This window comes from Ptychodera flava, chromosome 6, assembly GCF_041260155.1.
Source record: "Ptychodera flava strain L36383 chromosome 6, AS_Pfla_20210202, whole genome shotgun sequence".
NCBI classification, from domain to species: domain Eukaryota; kingdom Metazoa; phylum Hemichordata; class Enteropneusta; family Ptychoderidae; genus Ptychodera; species Ptychodera flava.
Window position 1 is genome coordinate 46,981,522 of NC_091933.1, and position 18,160 is coordinate 46,999,681.

The following is an 18,160-nucleotide window of genomic DNA, read 5'->3' on the forward strand; positions in this document are numbered from 1 at the left end:
AGTCATGTACCAATGGTGTGACGTCGTGCTATCGGGATAACTGTGTCTATGTGAGCTTCAATGTTGTAATTAATATCTGAGTTGACGGGATCAAAGTTGACAAAACGTCCTATGTATATTGAAGATATTATGATATAGCATTATTGAAAGTTTTAACATTATCAGATAAACTAATTATAAGTTTGTTTATTAAATAGAAGCTTGAAGGGCTTGACCAAAGGCAATTACTCTTGCTATGTAAACTGTTGATACATTGGCAGCACTCAAAGAAATTTAGAATTTTTATGTCAGCTAATTACATATTCGTATATACTTTAATGATTTTAGAATTAATCTATGGTGAAAATTGTTCATAATGTTGATCACAACTATTTCAATAAAGTTGCAAACTTGTGGCGAAAGGGCATTTTAATTCATATCTGGTTAACTCGCGTGTGTGAACATATGAGTCAATGTCGTATCAATATCTGTCTCTCTGCCTGTCTGTCTGTCTCTCTGTATGCCTGTTAGTGCGATTACTCAAGAACGGCTTATCAAGTACAAATCAAATCTTGTAGGCTTACATTTTTACGAAGATGTTATGGCGCGAACTTTCGTAATGACTCTACGTGTTATACACACTAAATACGGCCCAGGGAAATCACGTGGTCACGGAACGTGTACAAACACATATGGAAATATACGCATTTCTGTAGGCGTTGGTTCTTGTGTTTGTATTTGTACCGTGGTCCATTTGATTTCCAGATTTAATCTATTAGGGATATATATCTTGATAGACTCAACCAAAGTTGATGAAACTTGCGACTTACTTTGACGATACAATCATTTAACAGCATGAAAGTAATTTTACATTTTTTAGATTAGTCAAATACTATTTTGCATGTTTATATCATCTTGACCAAAATTGGCTAAACTTGCTGAGTACACTGAGAATACTATAATAATTATAACAGTAGGGAACGTTGTTCAGCATTTTCACGTCAGCTAATAACTAATCCGCATATTTAATACACTTTCAAAATTAGGAGTTTTCTATATATAGACTTGACAAGTTGTTGAAAGATCCGTCGCTCGAGTGCGCTCTCTACGTTCCCCCAGAGGAGGGAGTGTAGGGAGCGCCCTCGAGCGACGGATCTTTCAGTCTAGTATGCCGCAGGACTGGACGTATATCGTCAGATTTAAAACAGTACTAGCGAAGGCAGATGAATACTGGATCAAGAACTCGACGCTGCATGTATTATTTTACACCAGGTTTCTCTACGATAGGAGTATTACTTGATATATCCACTTCGGTGCAGATGTAAATTGGTTGACTAATGCATATTATTTTAATATACTGATTCATTTGATAGCGTTGAAGAGAAAAGCTAAAGCTACGGAATGATTCAGAAATCAAAATAATGTAAAAGCCAGTGGAAATACGGTCAACACGGACTGGAGGTACTTTGATCGAAAAAAGCTGCTAATTTTCCGTCATTCTAATCCATTGACAAGATCAATAGAGACAAAACGCGATATCTCCATACATGTATTATGAAAAAAACAGCTAACTTCCTAAAGTTTCAAAAGTTACTGATGATAAACAACGAAGCTAAACTTGTGATATGTACTTCGATTTTGCATAACATTTGCATGGTGACAAATGATGATGAAACATGTTCAAGATAGTAGTAAAGATAATTTACAATGACCACGATCGAGTAGCAGTTAAAGAGGGGCTACTGGTTTATTTGCTTGTCTGAAACATCTAATTCAAGAAACGAGGTGGGAAGTTGTATGCAAATGAGAATAAGTGTCGCGAAGTGTAGCGAAGCTAAATTAACACTACACTTGAAAGCGTAATGTGTTAGGAGTGTTGGTTTATATTTTATAAAGCATTCTGTAAAATTTGTACATCGAGTTTCTTGATGTATTGTCAAAATAAAGCCAAGAATGGTGTACTTGATTGTTCGTCATGGAAGGATATGCCTGTGTAAAGCGGCCCTATTGTCACAAACGCCCGGTCACCCCCAGGCCCCGGTGACCGGAGGCTGTACGAGGAATCCCCAAGTCACTTCAATGCGCGGCCACGCGATCGCGTATATGAGTTGTGTTTGTTACATCGTACTGCAGCCAAGTCTCACCATTGTAGGGGAGCAGCTGATGATCACAGATTTTCGTCGACTGGCGAAGTCCTCTCTTCCACGTAAGTATCAGCATCTCCATGGTATCAGTATGCTGCCGCTTTAGCTCTGCGTGGCATAGCTGCAGTACAGTAGCTCGAGGTTTTGCCTGGGTATTTGGGTCGGACGGCAAAACCAGATTTTGCCGTCCGACCCAAATACCCAGGCAAAACCTCGAGCTACTGTACTGCAGCTGTGCGTGGCACTGCTGGTATGGCAGTAGTGTGTGTAACTGCACAGTGGCTCGAGGTCACGTTTTGCCGTCCGACCCAAATACCTCGAGCGCGAGCTACTGTACTGCAGCTTGTCTGTAACACTGGCGTTCTGTTGAGTGGGTAGTTTGTAAAAGTGTAGTTTATGCTACGTTCGGACGTTCAGTTCTGTAGCCTTTTCTTCAAATGGTGATAGCCTTAAAGGCTACGGAGGAGAACGTCGGAACGTAGCAGAAACTTCACTTTTACAAACTATCCACTCAACAGAACGTCTGTGGTCTGTAAGCCTCAACACGTACAGCATCATAGGGAAAAATTGTGAGAGACTCGAGCGAGAAAATGACGCTTTCTCGCAATTAGTGAGAATCTGTTCTTATTCTCACCGCTGAATCATAAAATAATGTTTTTCTACCATTATTCTTTCTTGTACCAATTGTCGAATCCTTGGTATTCTATGCCATCTTCTGCAATCATATATGTATTTCTTACCCAGAATTACTAAAAATTTGCCAGTGAATGAATCATCTTTTGTTATAATTCCTACGATAACATTCTCTGGAAACAATGTTATTGAAAAATAAATTTTTCAGCAAGAGCAGAATCAAATACCCGGTTTGGGTATGGTGCAGAGCAGAGCTGTGATGGGGGGGGGGGGCGTACGTGTTTACAAAAACAGGGAAGGTGATTGCAATTGTGAAATTTACTGATACTTCACAGGACTGGAGATTACCATGATTCATTATGATAATTGTACCGCTGCGATTCCCCAGGGAAGGCAAAATATCCCCCATGTTTAGAAAGATTCACAGACTGTTTTAAAAATTCTGAAAACATATTTATACTCACTATTCTTCTCTATTCCAACTTTAAATGAGTTGAAAATTATGCTTGATTAAGATTAAGATTAGTCATGCATATTTATTACCTGATGTCATATGAATTATTTATAGCTATTGAAACCCTGCAAGGTTCACAAGTCTGTAGGGAATGGTATTCACCCCACTATCTGAGCACCAGCCAACCACCTAGCCTGCCAGTCTGCGAAGTTCATTGCTTCTATTTATTCATTTTTGATATTTACATGCCAACAGACTTGAAGAAAGTCTAAAGAGTGCAAAAATGTTGTCAGTTTTGTATTGGAAAAAAATTGTTCCTTGTTCCTTTGGCAGCCTTGTGTACATACATGAATAGTGCATTTGCTGAAATTCCAAAATTTAATTTCTTGTACACAAATGGCCTTATCACACTTATTTTAACCCTTAATAAATGAAATTAATATTATAGAAAAAATGGGAGAAGCCCTGACCATTATCATTAATTTATGGCCAAGGGCAAGAGGAAAGTCCAAAATTAACAAGGCTTGCTGAGCATGCTTATTTTGGCTTTCAGTCTTGCCCAAGCCTATAGATAAATGTTAATGGTCAGAGCAGAGTCTGTTATTTCCATGATATTATCAACCTGCTGTGAGGGCACATAAACCCACGTATTCAGGCAACAATATCTTCATGGTTATAAATGCTGTATCACATTTAGTTACATACGTATATATGCAGGACATTTTCAAACAATTTTACCATTATCGACCAGCATCAAAAGGATTTTAACAAAAGTCAAAATAGAAGTGTGCACATGTATACTTTACATCTATCGTTAAGTGTCTACTTAGATATTAAAAACGTTGAAGGGCTTCACTTGCCCGGGTAACCATTAAAACCGGTCAGTACATTATGTTCACCGACCCACTAACTCCCCTGATGTTCCTTTTCAAATCAATTCACTGATTTGCACCCACATCAAGGCATGTAATAAGCATTGATGCACAGTCATGCCCACCCTAAAAATTTGACAAATCTGGAGATTGTGTAAAAAGTGTATAATTTGGCCCACAAGCACTTCATTTTGTTTTTGTAATTGATTATGATCTTTGTACAATTGACTATTTACATTTTTGCTGAAAAGTTTCAAAGTTAGCATTATTATTCATATTCACGGACATAAAAACAAACCATGATTACTGTGTATTTGTGGCATGGTAATACATAATGAATGAGTGTATGATTTTACTAATCTTTTGACACTTATATCCATGATTATAAAGTTGAGTATCCATTGTACAGACAGTGAGAAATAGGACTATCTGCAAGATTCTAATTGTATTCATTGACATTTGTCTACAGCTGTTAGTATAACTCATGTAACCTGGTCGTAAAGCCTCAGAGGTATTTGTATGTGGAACGTAGAAGGAACAAGAATCAAAAGATTGACAGCTGATCTTTTACAAATCCTTTATCAGGTAAGATTTGTTTTAAATTTGTAGTCATTTTTTATTTTTAATTTCCTGCACATCTTGTTCATTATCAGTTAAGCTTTTCGCAAGCTCGGTTATATTTGGCGGAGTTGTAGTTCTTTCTTGAACATCAACTCCCTTGACGCTCTGTACATAACTTATATAATACATGTAAGTATTTTAGAATATGTGTCTGTACTGTAGTGTGGTCTCCTTGGCAAAAAAATCAACAGGACAAAATAGAGCAGTGGAATGAAATTCATGAAGTTCCTTTGTTTCAAACATAGCATCCTAACAGCTGAAATAATTATGAAGAATTCTGCAAGCGTTTTAACCTTTAGCCTCTTTATCATCGAAGATTGTTTTTATATACTATATTTTTATATGAATATTTTAATAATATGTATGATTGTCCCCAATCATGTTTCATGTTAATTTTGATATTCCTCAGTAAACTACAAATACTAGAACTTGCACTGTTTTTTAGACTCACAGTATAAACTCAATGTTTTTAGGTACTTGGCTCTTCAAAGATGTATGGCTACTTTGATGTGTGCATTTCCAACCCTGCCATTGACAACACTTTATCTTGTCAAAGTTTCAGATGCCTGGTCAGAATGTCATGCCTAAATTTGTACTATTTTTAATAGTTTTACATAGTTTGTTGTGTGTTGTTTATTGTTTTATTGTACTTCATGCATTCATATTTTTATGTATATTTTATGGAGCCTGTTAATGTGACTAGTTCTTGTTGGTCTTCCCTTGAAATAATGTATTATTGCTACTTACTTGAATGCACGTCTTGACCTACATTATAGTTTTCTTTAAAAAGGTGCACAATCATCAGTGATTACAATGGGTTTGGTGCAAAGTTATACCAGTGATGAAAGGTTTAATTAAAATTACAGAAGTCATAGACAATCAAGTTTTCTTATCTTAATAAATATAAAAAGCCATGTTTTAGAATGAACTGATGTGTAAAGTAATGTCAGCAATTTGCAGGAGATAATATTTACATTACATCCTTGTTAATGTTTTCTTTTCACCCAGTCAGATTCGAGATCCCTTACTGAGGCAGTGCGTCCCATTGTCATTGGATACTGGTCTGACAACCAGGTGAAAAGCAACATGGTGACAATACCATCGTCCATTGCAAAGCAAATACACAGTGTGTGGCTAAGCAAACAGCCAACTCTGAACAGAGATGGTGGTGTTGTCATCAATGCAGTGCAAAAACCCATGGAATTGAGGGAGTTTTTCATCAATATATTTACTTTCCTAAGGCAGTGGGTCCTTGCTGTGGCACAGGTTTGTACTTACATATATCCTATTCAGTGTTTCCACTGGCTAAATTTACCACTAAGCCATTCTGGCTAATTGAGACCAACATTGACAAGCTAGAACTATAGCCATCCAAATTACATACAATTTCATCTGTGATTTTGGCCAACTGACAGTTGACTACTCAGGTCCTATCAGTTGCTACAGTAACAATATGACATTAAACTGGTCCCATAATCATTTCCATTCAAGGTAATACATTACCAGGTCCATGGGACATTTGTGATTTTCAAATTTAAGTAGGACCATCCTGAACCACAGATAATTAGTGGCAATGAAAATAAACAACTATTTTTTAATGGAACAAACTGCTTCCTTTATTATTATTCACAACAAATTTTATTTCCCGTGTGCTTCACACTTATGTGACTTGCACTTTTGTAAATGAATCAAGACGTATCATAAGTAATATGTATTGCATTATTTACAGGGTAACTTCAAGATGTTTCCTTTCTACCCTTTCCCTTCTGCCTCAGTCATCGAGTGCGTTCAGTTCTCCAATCACAGAGTCTAATTTTTAAACCAACTGTTCACTTTGAGAAGGTGTACTGCAGGTAATTACATTTTGTACACTAGGTGTAAACAGTCGCCTCTTTCTATTGGTAGTCCAAACAATGAATGCTTTAATTTCAAAATCAAACTGGGTGTATAGGAATAAATTGCGAGACTGGAGAGAGAAAGTGACGCTTTCCCGCAATTTGTGAGAATCTCTTGTCAATTCTCACAGCTACCAGTGAGAATTCAAAGTTCTCACCGATGAGTATAGTGAGAAATGTACTATTTGGTGAGATAATAGATTCTCACCAGTTAGAATGGAAATTCTCACTAAGCACTGTGAAATGAACCAGACTCACCATTCATTGGTGAGAAGCAGACTTGTTGTTCACTGGTGTGAAGCAATCTGGTTAATTCTCACAAGTGAACAATGAATCTGGTTGATTCTTACCAGTGAATGATTAGTCTGGTTGATTCTCACTGTAAAATTACCATTCTCACAGTGCTTAGTGAGAATTTCCATTCCCATCGGTGAGAATCTATTATCTCATCAAGGAGTGCATTTCTCAGTGCTCAATGGTGAAATTAAACTATTCTCACCGATAGCAGTGAGAATGGCAATTAAGAGATTCTCACCATTGTGAGAAAGCGTCACTCTCGTTCCAGTCTCACAATTTTTTGCCTATAATGGCCACTTGATGTCTTACAAAAAAAAAACCAACTGATTCTTCTCTTATTCAAACACTAGCCATGGAAATTCAACAAACTATTCCTGGTACACTTTCATTTATTTGTAACTAGTCCTACCCTGCAACTCTGCGGACAACCTGTGCAATTATCGTTTTTGCTTACTTGTAATCGTACACGACTTAGCATGTCGCAGTGTGCTGCTTGTTGTTCAGCGTGGTAAACATTCAACAGGACAACATCCTGGGCAATATCTTCATGCAAATATTATGACCTATGCCTATCCACAATACAGTGTTACTCAGTACTGGTACACATCATGACATAGGTGACCCCTGCCTATCCACAAATACATGCACACGATATGGAATATGTCCCAGGCCTATCCTCAATCCAAATGCATTCACATGGTATGGAAGATGGCACAGACATATCCAAAATACACATAATATATGCAATGGAAGATGACCTAGGCCAATCCACAATACACATACATGTACACTAAGTATGTACAGGTAAGATGACTCAGGCCTATGTAGAATACATAATGGGAGATGACCAGGCAATGTCTGTAGTCATCAATACAAACAGTCTGTACCTGTATTGTATTCAGGATAGGCCTGTATCATCTTCAATAATGTGTATCTGTATTTGTATTCAGGATAGGCCTGGGTCATCTTTAACAATTAATGTTTACCTGTATTGTATTGTATTTTATTAGTCCCCACGGACAACGTCCGGGGGTGACTTATAGGTTTGGTCATGTCCGTGCGTCCGTCCGTCCGTGCGTGCGTGCGTCCGTGCGTGCGTCCGTCCGTTCACGCAGATATCTCAGAGATGCCTAGAGCGATTTCATTCAAACTTGGTACAAGGATTACTTCATATGTCATACAGATGCACGTCGATTCGTTTTCTGATATGATCCAATATGGCCGCCAGGCGGCCATTTTATTACAATTTTTTCATGTACAGAGCCATAACTCAGACATGTTTCAACCGATTTTATTCAAAGTTGGTACAAGGGCATTGACCAATGTCATAGATATGCACGTCAATTTCTTTTGTGATACAATCCAATATGGCGGCCATTTTATTACGATTTTTTCATGTACAGAGCCATAACTTAGGCATGTTTCAACCGATTTTATTCAAAGTTGGTACAAGGACATTGATCAATGTCATACATATGCACATTGATTTGTTTTGTGATACGATCCAATATGGCCGCCAGGCGGCCATTTTGTTTCGATTTTTTCATGTACAGAGCCATAACTCAGGCATTTCTCAACCGATTGTATTCAAAGTTGGTACAAGGACATTGACCAATGTCATAGATATGCAAGTCAATTTGTTTTGTGACATGATCCAGTATGGCCGCTAGGCGGCCATTTTATTACAATTTTTTCAGTACAGAGCCATAACTCAGGCATGTCTCAACTGATTTTATTCAAACTTGGTACAGGACATTGACCTATGTCATGTATATGTATGTTGATATGTTTTGTGATACGGTCCAATATGGCTACCAGACGGCCATTTTATTACAATTTTTTCATGTACAGCGCCATAACTCAGACATATTTCAACCAAATTTATTCAAAGTTGGTACAAGGACATTGACCAATGTCATAGATATGCACGTCAATTTGTTTTGTGATATGATCCAATATGGATGCTGTGCGGCCATTTTGTTACAAATTGATTGTGTACAGAGCCATGATTCAGGCATATCTCAACCGATTTTATTCAAAGTTGGTATAAGGACATTGACCTATGTTATACATATGCATATTGATTTGTTTTGTGATACGATCCAATATGGCCACCATGTTGCCATTTCTTTTACAATTTTCCATGTCCTGAACCATAACTCAGACATGTATCAAGCAAATTTATTCAAAGTTGGTACAAGGACATTGACTTATAGTATACATATGTACTTCGATTTGTTTCTTGATATGGTCCGATATGGCCACAGGGTGGCAATTTTGTCATGGTTTTTTCATGTCAAGAGCCATAACTCTGGCAAGTCTCAACTGATTTTATTTAAAGTTTGTACCTGGACATTGACCTAGGTCATACATATACGTGTTGATTTTTTGAACAGTAAGATCAAATATCGCTGCGTGGCGGCGATTTTGTTACGATTTTCTCATGTACTGAGCCATAATTCAGACATATTTCACCAGTATCATTCAAAGTTGGTACAAGGACATTGACCTATTTCATACATGCTCGTCAAGTTGTTTCACATCATGTAAGCTGTATCATGTCAATTATTGACCTTTCATAATTAGGCTGATATGTCAAGAAATACTGCATCAAATTTCATGACACTTTGTACAGATGCTAACTCACGTTGCTTTAACAATGAAAAAAGACATTTATCAGTGTCATTTTAATTAATTTGTAATTGCATATGTAATGAACTTTCCTAATTAGACTTAGAGTGATATATCCACAAATACAATGTCAAATTTGATGAAACTTGATCAGATGTTGATCTCATAGTGTTGTAAATACTGCATTAAACTTTATGAAATATGGTACCGGTGATAATCTATTAGTGTCAGGATAGTATGAAAAAATGTTTTGCAACATCCTGTCAACTAATTCCCAGTTGACTCATTTAATGACCTTTAGGAAGTGCCTACATTGGTTTTATGTTTTCATCACCATGGAACTCATTCTTGGCCATTGAGTGCCATCTGTATCAAAGTATTTTTATCACAGACCTAATTAAGAGGACTCTATCCTCTCTGAGGACCTGTAATCAAAGTACCCATTAACAAGTGGGGACTGTGTCATCAACGATGACTTGTTCAGGATAGGCCTGTATCATCTTCAATAATGTGTATCTGTATTTGTATTCAGGATAGGCCTGGGTCATCTTTAACAATTAATGTTTACCTGTATTGTATTGTATTGTATTCAGGATAGGCCTGTATCATCTTCAATAATGTGTATCTGTATTTGTATTCAGGATAGGCCTGGGTCATCTTTAACAATAAATGTTTACCTGTATTGTATTGTATTGTATTCAGGATAAGCCTGGGTCATCTTCAATAATGTGTATCTGTATTTGTATTCAGGATAGGCCTGGGTCATCTTTAACAATTAATGTTTACCTGTATTGTATTGTATTGTATTGAGGATAGGCCTGGGTCATCTTCAATAATGTGTACTTGTATTTGTAGTCAGGATAGACCTGGGTCATCTTCAAAAATGTTTACCTGTATTGTATTCAGGATAGGCCTGGGTCATCTTTAGTAATGTGTACCTGTATTTGTATTCAGGATAGGCCTGGGTCATTTTCAACAATGTTTACCTGTATTGTATTGAATTGTATTATATTGTATTGTATTGTATTGTATTGTATTGTATTGTATTGTATTGTATTGTATTGTATTGTATTGTATTGTATTGTATTGTATTGTATTGTATTGTATTGTATTCAGGATAGGCCTGGGTCATCTTCAATAAAAACACTGTACCTGTATTTGTAATTGTATTCAGGATAGGCCTGGTCATCTTCAATAAAAACACTGTACTGTATTTATAATTGTATTCAGGATAGGCTTGGATCATCTTCAATAAAAACACTGTACCTGTATTTGTAATTGTATTTAGGATAGGCCTGGGTCATCTTCAATAAAAACCTGTACCTGTATTTGTAATTGTATTCAGGATAGGCTTGGATCATCTTCAATAAAAACACTGTACCTGTATTTGTAATTGTATTTAGGATAGGCTTGGATCATCTTCAATAAAAACACTGTACCTGTATTTGTAATTGTATTCAGGATAGGCCTGGGTCATCTTCAATAAAAACACTGTACCTGTATTTGTAATTGTATTCAGGATAGGCTTGGATCATCTTCAATAAAAACACTGTACCTGTATTTGTTATTGTATTCAGGATAGGCTTGGATCATCTTCAATAAAAACACTGTACCTGTATTTGTAATTGTATTCAGGATAGGCTTGGATCATCTTCAATAAAAACACTGTACCTGTATTTGTAATTGTATTCAGGATAGGCTTGGATCATCTTCAATAAAAACACTGTACCTGTATTTGTAATTGTATTCAGGATAGGCTTGGATCATCTTCAATAAAAACACTGTACCTGTATTTGTAATTGTATTCAGGATAGGCTTGGATCATCTTCAATAAAAACACTGTACCTGTATTTGTAATTGTATTCAGGATAGGCTTGGATCATCTTCAATAAAAACACTGTACCTGTATTTGTAATTGTATTCAGGATAGGCTTGGATCATCTTCAATAAAAACACTGTACCTGTATTTGTAATTGTATTCAGGATAGGCTTGGATCATCTTCAATAAAAACACTGTACCTGTATTTGTAATTGTATTCAGGATAGGCTTGGATCATCTTCAATAAAAACACTGTACCTGTATTTGTAATTGTATTCAGGATAGGCTTGGATCATCTTCAATAAAAACACTGTACCTGTATTTGTAATTGTATTCAGGATAGGCTTGGATCATTTTCAATAAAAACACTGTACCTGTATTTGTAATTGTATTCAGGATAGGCTTGGATCATCTTCAATAAAAACACTGTACCTGTATTTGTAATTGTATTCAGGATAGGCTTGGATCATCTTCAATAAAAACACTGTACCTGTATTTGTAATTGTATTCAGGATAGGCTGGATCATCTTCAATAAAAACACTGTACCTGTATTTGTAATTGTATTCAGGATAGGCTTGGATCATCTTCAATAAAAACACTGTACCTGTATTTGTAATTGTATTCAGGATAGGCCTGGGTCATCTTCAATAAAAACACTGTACCTGTATTTGTAATTGTATTCAGGATAGGCTTGGATCATCTTCAATAAAAACACTGTACCTGTATTTGTAATTGTATTCAGGATAGGCTTGGATCATCTTCAATAAAAACACTGTACCTGTATTTGTAATTGTATTCAGGAAAGGCTTGGATCGTCTTCAATAAAACACTGTACCTGTATTTGTAATTGTATTCAGGATAGGCCTGGGTCATCTTCAATAAAACACTGTACCTGTATTTGTAATTGTATTCAGGATAGGCTTGGATCATCTTCAATAAAAACACTGTACCTGTATTTGTAATTGTATTCAGGATAGGCTTGGATCATCTTCAATAAAAACACTGTACCTGTATTTGTAATTGTATTCAGGATAGGCTTGGATCATCTTCATAAAAAACACTGTACCTGTATTTGTAATTGTATTCAGGATAGGCTTGGATCATCTTCAATAAAAACACTGTACCTGTATTTTAATTGTATTCAGGATAGGCCTGGGTCATCTTCAATAAAAACACTGTACCTGTATTTGTAATTGTATTCAGGATAGGCTTGGATCATCTTCAATAAAAACACTGTACCTGTATTTGTAATTGTATTCAGGATAGGCTTGGATCATCTTCATAAAAACACTGTACCTGTATTTGTAATTGTATTCAGGATAGGCCTGGGTCATCTTCAATAAAAACACTGTACCTGTATATGTAATTGTATTCAGGATAGGCCTGGGTCATCTTCAATAAAAACACTGTACCTGTATTTGTAATTGTATTCAGGATAGGCTTGGATCATCTTCAATAAAACACTGTACCTGTATTTGTAATTGTATTCAGGAAAGGCTTGGATCGTCTTCAATAAAAACACTGTACCTGTATTTGTAATTGTATTCAGGATAGGCTGGATCATCTTCAATAAAAACACTGTACCTGTATTTGTAATTGTATTCAGGATAGGCTTGGATCATCTTCAATAAAAACACTGTACCTGTATTTGTAATTGTATTCAGGAAAGGCTTGGATCGTCTTCAATAAAAACACTGTACCTGTATTTGTAATTGTATTCAGGATAGGCTTGGATCGTCTTCATAAAAACACTGTACCTGTATTTGTAATTGTATTCAGGAAAGGCTTGGATCATCTTCAATAAAAACACTGTACCTGTATGTGTAATTGTATTTAGGATAGGCCTGGGTCATCTTCAATAAAAACACTGTACCTGTATTTGTAATTGTATTCAGGATAGGCTTGGATCATCTTCAATAAAACACTGTACCTGTATTTGTAATTGTATTCAGGAAAGGCTTGGATCGTCTTCAATAAAACACTGTACCTGTATTTGTAATTGTATTCAGGATAGGCTTGGATCATCTTCAATAATCTGTACCTGTATTTGTATTCTGGATTGCCCAGGATCATCTCCATAGCGTGTACATGTGTTTGTTGATGGTTGACCGGGGTCACCTGCGATGCTGAGTAATTGTATTATGGATAGACCTGGGTCATCTTATTTAGAATGTTTACATGTGTGTAATGCTTATCATCATATTAGGGTTAAGGACATTATGAGTGTTTGCAATTCATTAACATCCCATCATCAAATGTATTTTAATCATTCCGGTTATCATTGTCATTTAAAGAGTTAGTAATCATGAGTCTATGTGTTTACAATTCAGGATCAGCAGTGAATGCTGCGCAATATCAAGGATGAGAAATACCATTGACCTTGACAAAGAGCATTAAAGACAAAGTGGAGGGCTTTGGATTGGACTTTGCCATGACATTTACAATGAAAGATGAATGGAATGATCAAACAACAGGTAAATTTTTTCCTTTTCAGTCCTTACTCCCAAGTATATATACACAAGTGGTTGTTGCAAAGATGTGCTGGAACTGGTATCTTGTAACTTGCACAAAGTGTTTTATATTAGTTGTCTTTATATAGCTAGCATGTTTACGATTACAAGAATACTAATTAGAAACACAGGTTCACTGATACATTTCTGTATTTTAATTGACATTGCCAGCAGCAAATATGTAGGTGCATCAGCTTAACACTAATCCATCCAGATACTATACACAGCATACATGTTACAGCAATTCTCATTCTTAAACTGCGCAGGACATTGGTTGAGCAAGAAGAAAACGGTGTGGTTGAGATGTCTACGTTAGAGAAATATGCATATCGCGGAGAGAAAAATAAATTTATTTGTATTTTTTTACACAAGCATTCTTTGATATTTAACACACAAATAAACTAACTTTTTGTGAAGAGAAATTATATGTTTTATCTTCCATGATTGGTCCATGACTGTCTTCCATGAGTTTATTATTATTACTATGTTAGGGAACAGGTGTGTATATCCATGCAGAAGAGGAAGCAGGATAAATCCAAAAGCGACTTCAAGGCAGCATTTTACCAAGCAAAGAAAGGAACCAACTACCAGGGACAGTTGTCTCAAGATGAAGACAGTGGGATTGCACCTCCATTTGGTAGAGGATTTCCTATTAGTCAGTATGGTGGAGAGACGTGAACCCTTACACTGCTCAGCACACAGATTGTATGTACATGTATGTTAGGATCAACAACTCCTAAACCACTACACCTACCACAGACAAACAGTGGGCAACTTAACAGATATAACCCGCAATACTAAGCATCATCATATTACAGCTAGTACACAAACCTGTTTAAGGTAGTCCAGCTCAAAGAGAGGAAAAATTCAACTTTCAGAGCACTGAGAAAACACAATTATTATTTCATGCCTACCCTGAGTATCATGGTGATCTCTGTAGTACATGTATAATAACAAACCTGTAGGTAATTGTCACTTGTGATGATTGTTTATAAACATTCCATTATCACTTTTTCTGCTCCAGAGGTATACATGTCAATCAGGACCCGGATTTACATATACTGATCAATAACATTGCAATGTGCACATGTATGATATATATAGGTACTTTGTTTCCCAGTAAGCTTTCAGAAGAAGAACAAGAAACTAGAGTTGATATTAAAAAATTTGTGAAAAATTCATCAAAAAGATACAGCTACACTGCAGCCCAAATTTCATCGGGAGCTGTCATTATTTACAGCCTAGAGGGTGGGGGGGAGGTGGGGATGGTGGAGGACTTTTGTCGGAAACTAAAATTTCAAGTACCCGCCCCCCCAAACCATGATGAATTTGAGTAACCCCCCTCTCTTACATGGAAATTTTGACTGAACCCCCCCCCCACACAAACTCACTTTTGAAAACTTAAATTTCAATACATTTATTTCTATAATTTACATAAATACAGCAAAACTAAAGACCATTCAAATCCTAGTGTACCCTGCTAGATAATCATTGATCTCATGACGGTTGAAAAGGTGAAACCAACAAAATAAAATTCAAAGTCACAACAAACATAGATGTCAAAGGTCACACATAACCAGTATACAACCACATACAGTATTGTTTAATATTGATGGGTATCATAACAGGGTCCTCACTGGGATATCTGATGGGGTAGACTTTGAAAGTACTGATTGAAGAACATGCGGAAGGCTGATGGGGAAAGTGTCCGACGGGCTTGCTCCTCTCCCTTGCATGGAAAAATTTGAGAAATTGTAGTGTGCATTGGTGCAGTTTGGCGTAATCTCAGAGGTGTTTTCAATGTGTAATTTTACTGAGTAAAAATTTGTAGAAATTGATGTGTGAAGTAGTGCAATCTGAGAGGTACGTGTTTCAATACATTTTGCACCAAAAATTGAGTAACCGCCTTCTTTCTCTCAACATTTTGAGTAACCCCCCTTATAGCTTTCAATATTTTGAGTGACCCCCTTCACATTCCTCTGACCCTCCCCCCCCAGGCTGTAAACAATGATGGCTTCCAAGGAGATATATCTTCAAGCTTGTTCGATATGGATTTCAGGCAATGTCAACTTGTGGACAGGGTACAGAGATTTATGTTGCAGATTATTGCAAATTGGACTAACTCGTGAATACAGTACATGAAGTCCCATTCCATTATCAAGAGCAAAAGCTCAAAACTACATCTGAAGCTTGCTTTGGAGATCAAAACTATTGCTTGCAATAAGTAAAAATTCATGTTATCAGAAAATCACAAGCACACCTTTAGCAGTCGGACAAGTTTATGAAAAATAGAAATTTACAAGTATATATGTTATCATTACTTGTTTACTTGTATTCCAAGGAATATAACTTTAAAAAGAACAGACATGGAATCAAATTGTTAAATTCTATTTTAGCTCTGCAGTTAGTGTGAATGAGCTTATCTTTAGCTACTATAGTCTATAGAAGCTATTGGGATGGGTATCCGTCCGGCGTCTGTCTGTATGTATGTATGTATGTATGTATATGTATGTCTAATTGTGAGGCGTCCTTCCTCTCAAATATCTTGAGAACCGCCATACTTACTGATTTGATATTTGTTGTGTAGATGAAAAATATGATTTTGAGAAACCAATTTTTTCAATTTTTCGATATTGTTGAAAATATCCAAATTAGTGCCAAAAAAAGGTGTTTTTGGTAAAAAATCTTCTTCTTCATAACCGCTGGTCAGACAGCTTTATTATTTGGTATACAGATCCCTAGGGATAACCCAACTTAGATTTGTTCAAATTGTGATGACATATGCAAATCTGTATTTTTAAGGAATTTTTTTGTCATTTTTGGTCAAAACTTTATTTCATCAAAACCGCTCATCTGACAGCTTTGATATTTGGTATACAGGTTCCTACAGATAAACTTAATATGATATATTGAATAATCGCAATCATACCAATCCATAATCCAATAACACTAGGTCAAAATTTGTAAGACAATAGTTGTAAACATAGACACAAAACAGCACAGAACAGACAGTAAATAGACGGTACAAACAAAGTCAAATTCATGAAAGAAAGATATATGGACCTCTGGCCAAAAGACCAAGAAGTGATGTCAGGTGTTTCGAAAATAGTAAGCGCATCCTGCCCCATATCGAAATCTGCAATTTGTTTTTTTGGTGCTATTTTTGCCATTTTTGGTCAAAAAATGTGTTTCTCAAAAACTAATTGTCTGATGCCTTTGATATTAGGTATACAGGTTCCTAGGGGTTGTCTTAGTGTGATATATTGAAATTTGATGAAATCTTCAATTTTCGTATTTTTTGGTCAATTTTTGCCATTTTTGGTCAAAAAATGAGTTTCTCAAAAACTACTTGTCTGATGCCTTTGATATTAGGTATACAGGTTCCTAGGGGTTGTCTTAGTGTGATATATTGAAATTTGATGAAATCTTCAATTTTCGTATTTTTTGGTCAATTTTTGCCATTTTTGGTCAAAAAATGAGTTTCTCAAAAACTACTTGTCTGATGCCTTTGATATTAGGTATACAGGTTCCTAGGCGTTGTCTTAGTGTGATATATTGAAATTTGATGAAATCTTCAATTTTCGTATTGTTTGGTCATTTTTGCCATTTTTGGTCAAATATTTGTGTTTCAAAAGTTACTCATCTGATAGCTTCGATATTTGGCAGACATGTTCTTAGGGATGATCTTAATGTGACATTGTGAATTTTACAGCTGTCCTGAAATGAGCTAGCAAAGATTTCCCACCCTCTTCATCAATAAGTGTCAGAAATAGTCTCTACACTCTACATAACACAGCTGAGCTCTATCCACTGCCATTTCACTTGCTTACAAATGAGAACTTTTAATGCTACCAATATGTCACAAACCATAAAAAGAGAGTTTCCATGTTGTTTAGAAATGAATGTATTCATGACATCAATTGTCAATTGGAAAAAGCCCTCCACTACATTTCTTCCTCTGTGACTTTGCTGTGCTTCACTCACTCAGTGACCCCCCCCTATTTTAACCATCATAGATCACAGTGTCCCACCTTTCCAAATCCTTGGAAAAACACCCACTGAAACCGACAGGTACATACCAACACATTGTCACACATAGTTGTTCTCTGGACTCCACAGCAGGGCTCTGTCAGTCACTAGGTCACTTTACAACCAACTTTACAACATAACAACCAATACTTTGAATATGTCTAGTGGACCCCAGTTCAGTTGGTTAAAAGCAACATATTTGAGAACAGAAACTTTGTGAACCTGTTTTATGCAGCTATAGGTATGATGCATCATTTTCCTCAGAATATTTCAGA

At 36.2% G+C, this 18,160-nt stretch overlaps 2 long non-coding RNA genes across 3 annotated transcripts; both read left to right on the forward strand.

Moving 5' to 3' along the window:
• The first annotated feature begins 2,020 nt into the window (after positions 1-2,020).
• LOC139134372 (uncharacterized) lies at positions 2,021-5,806 on the forward strand. The gene is made up of 3 exons (XR_011552805.1): positions 2,021-2,185; positions 4,552-4,667; positions 5,712-5,806. It is a non-coding gene; the product is annotated as an uncharacterized lncRNA (long non-coding RNA).
• A 35-nt stretch (positions 5,807-5,841) lies between these two features.
• LOC139135990 (uncharacterized) lies at positions 5,842-14,785 on the forward strand. 2 transcript variants are annotated; one of them, XR_011553073.1, is made up of 4 exons: positions 5,848-5,969; positions 6,433-6,556; positions 13,677-13,820; positions 14,348-14,785. It is a non-coding gene; the product is annotated as an uncharacterized lncRNA (long non-coding RNA). The 2 variants fall into 2 exon arrangements; XR_011553074.1 differs by lacking the exon at positions 6,433-6,556 and having other exon boundaries at positions 5,842-5,969.
• The last annotated feature ends 3,375 nt before the right edge of the window (positions 14,786-18,160 follow it).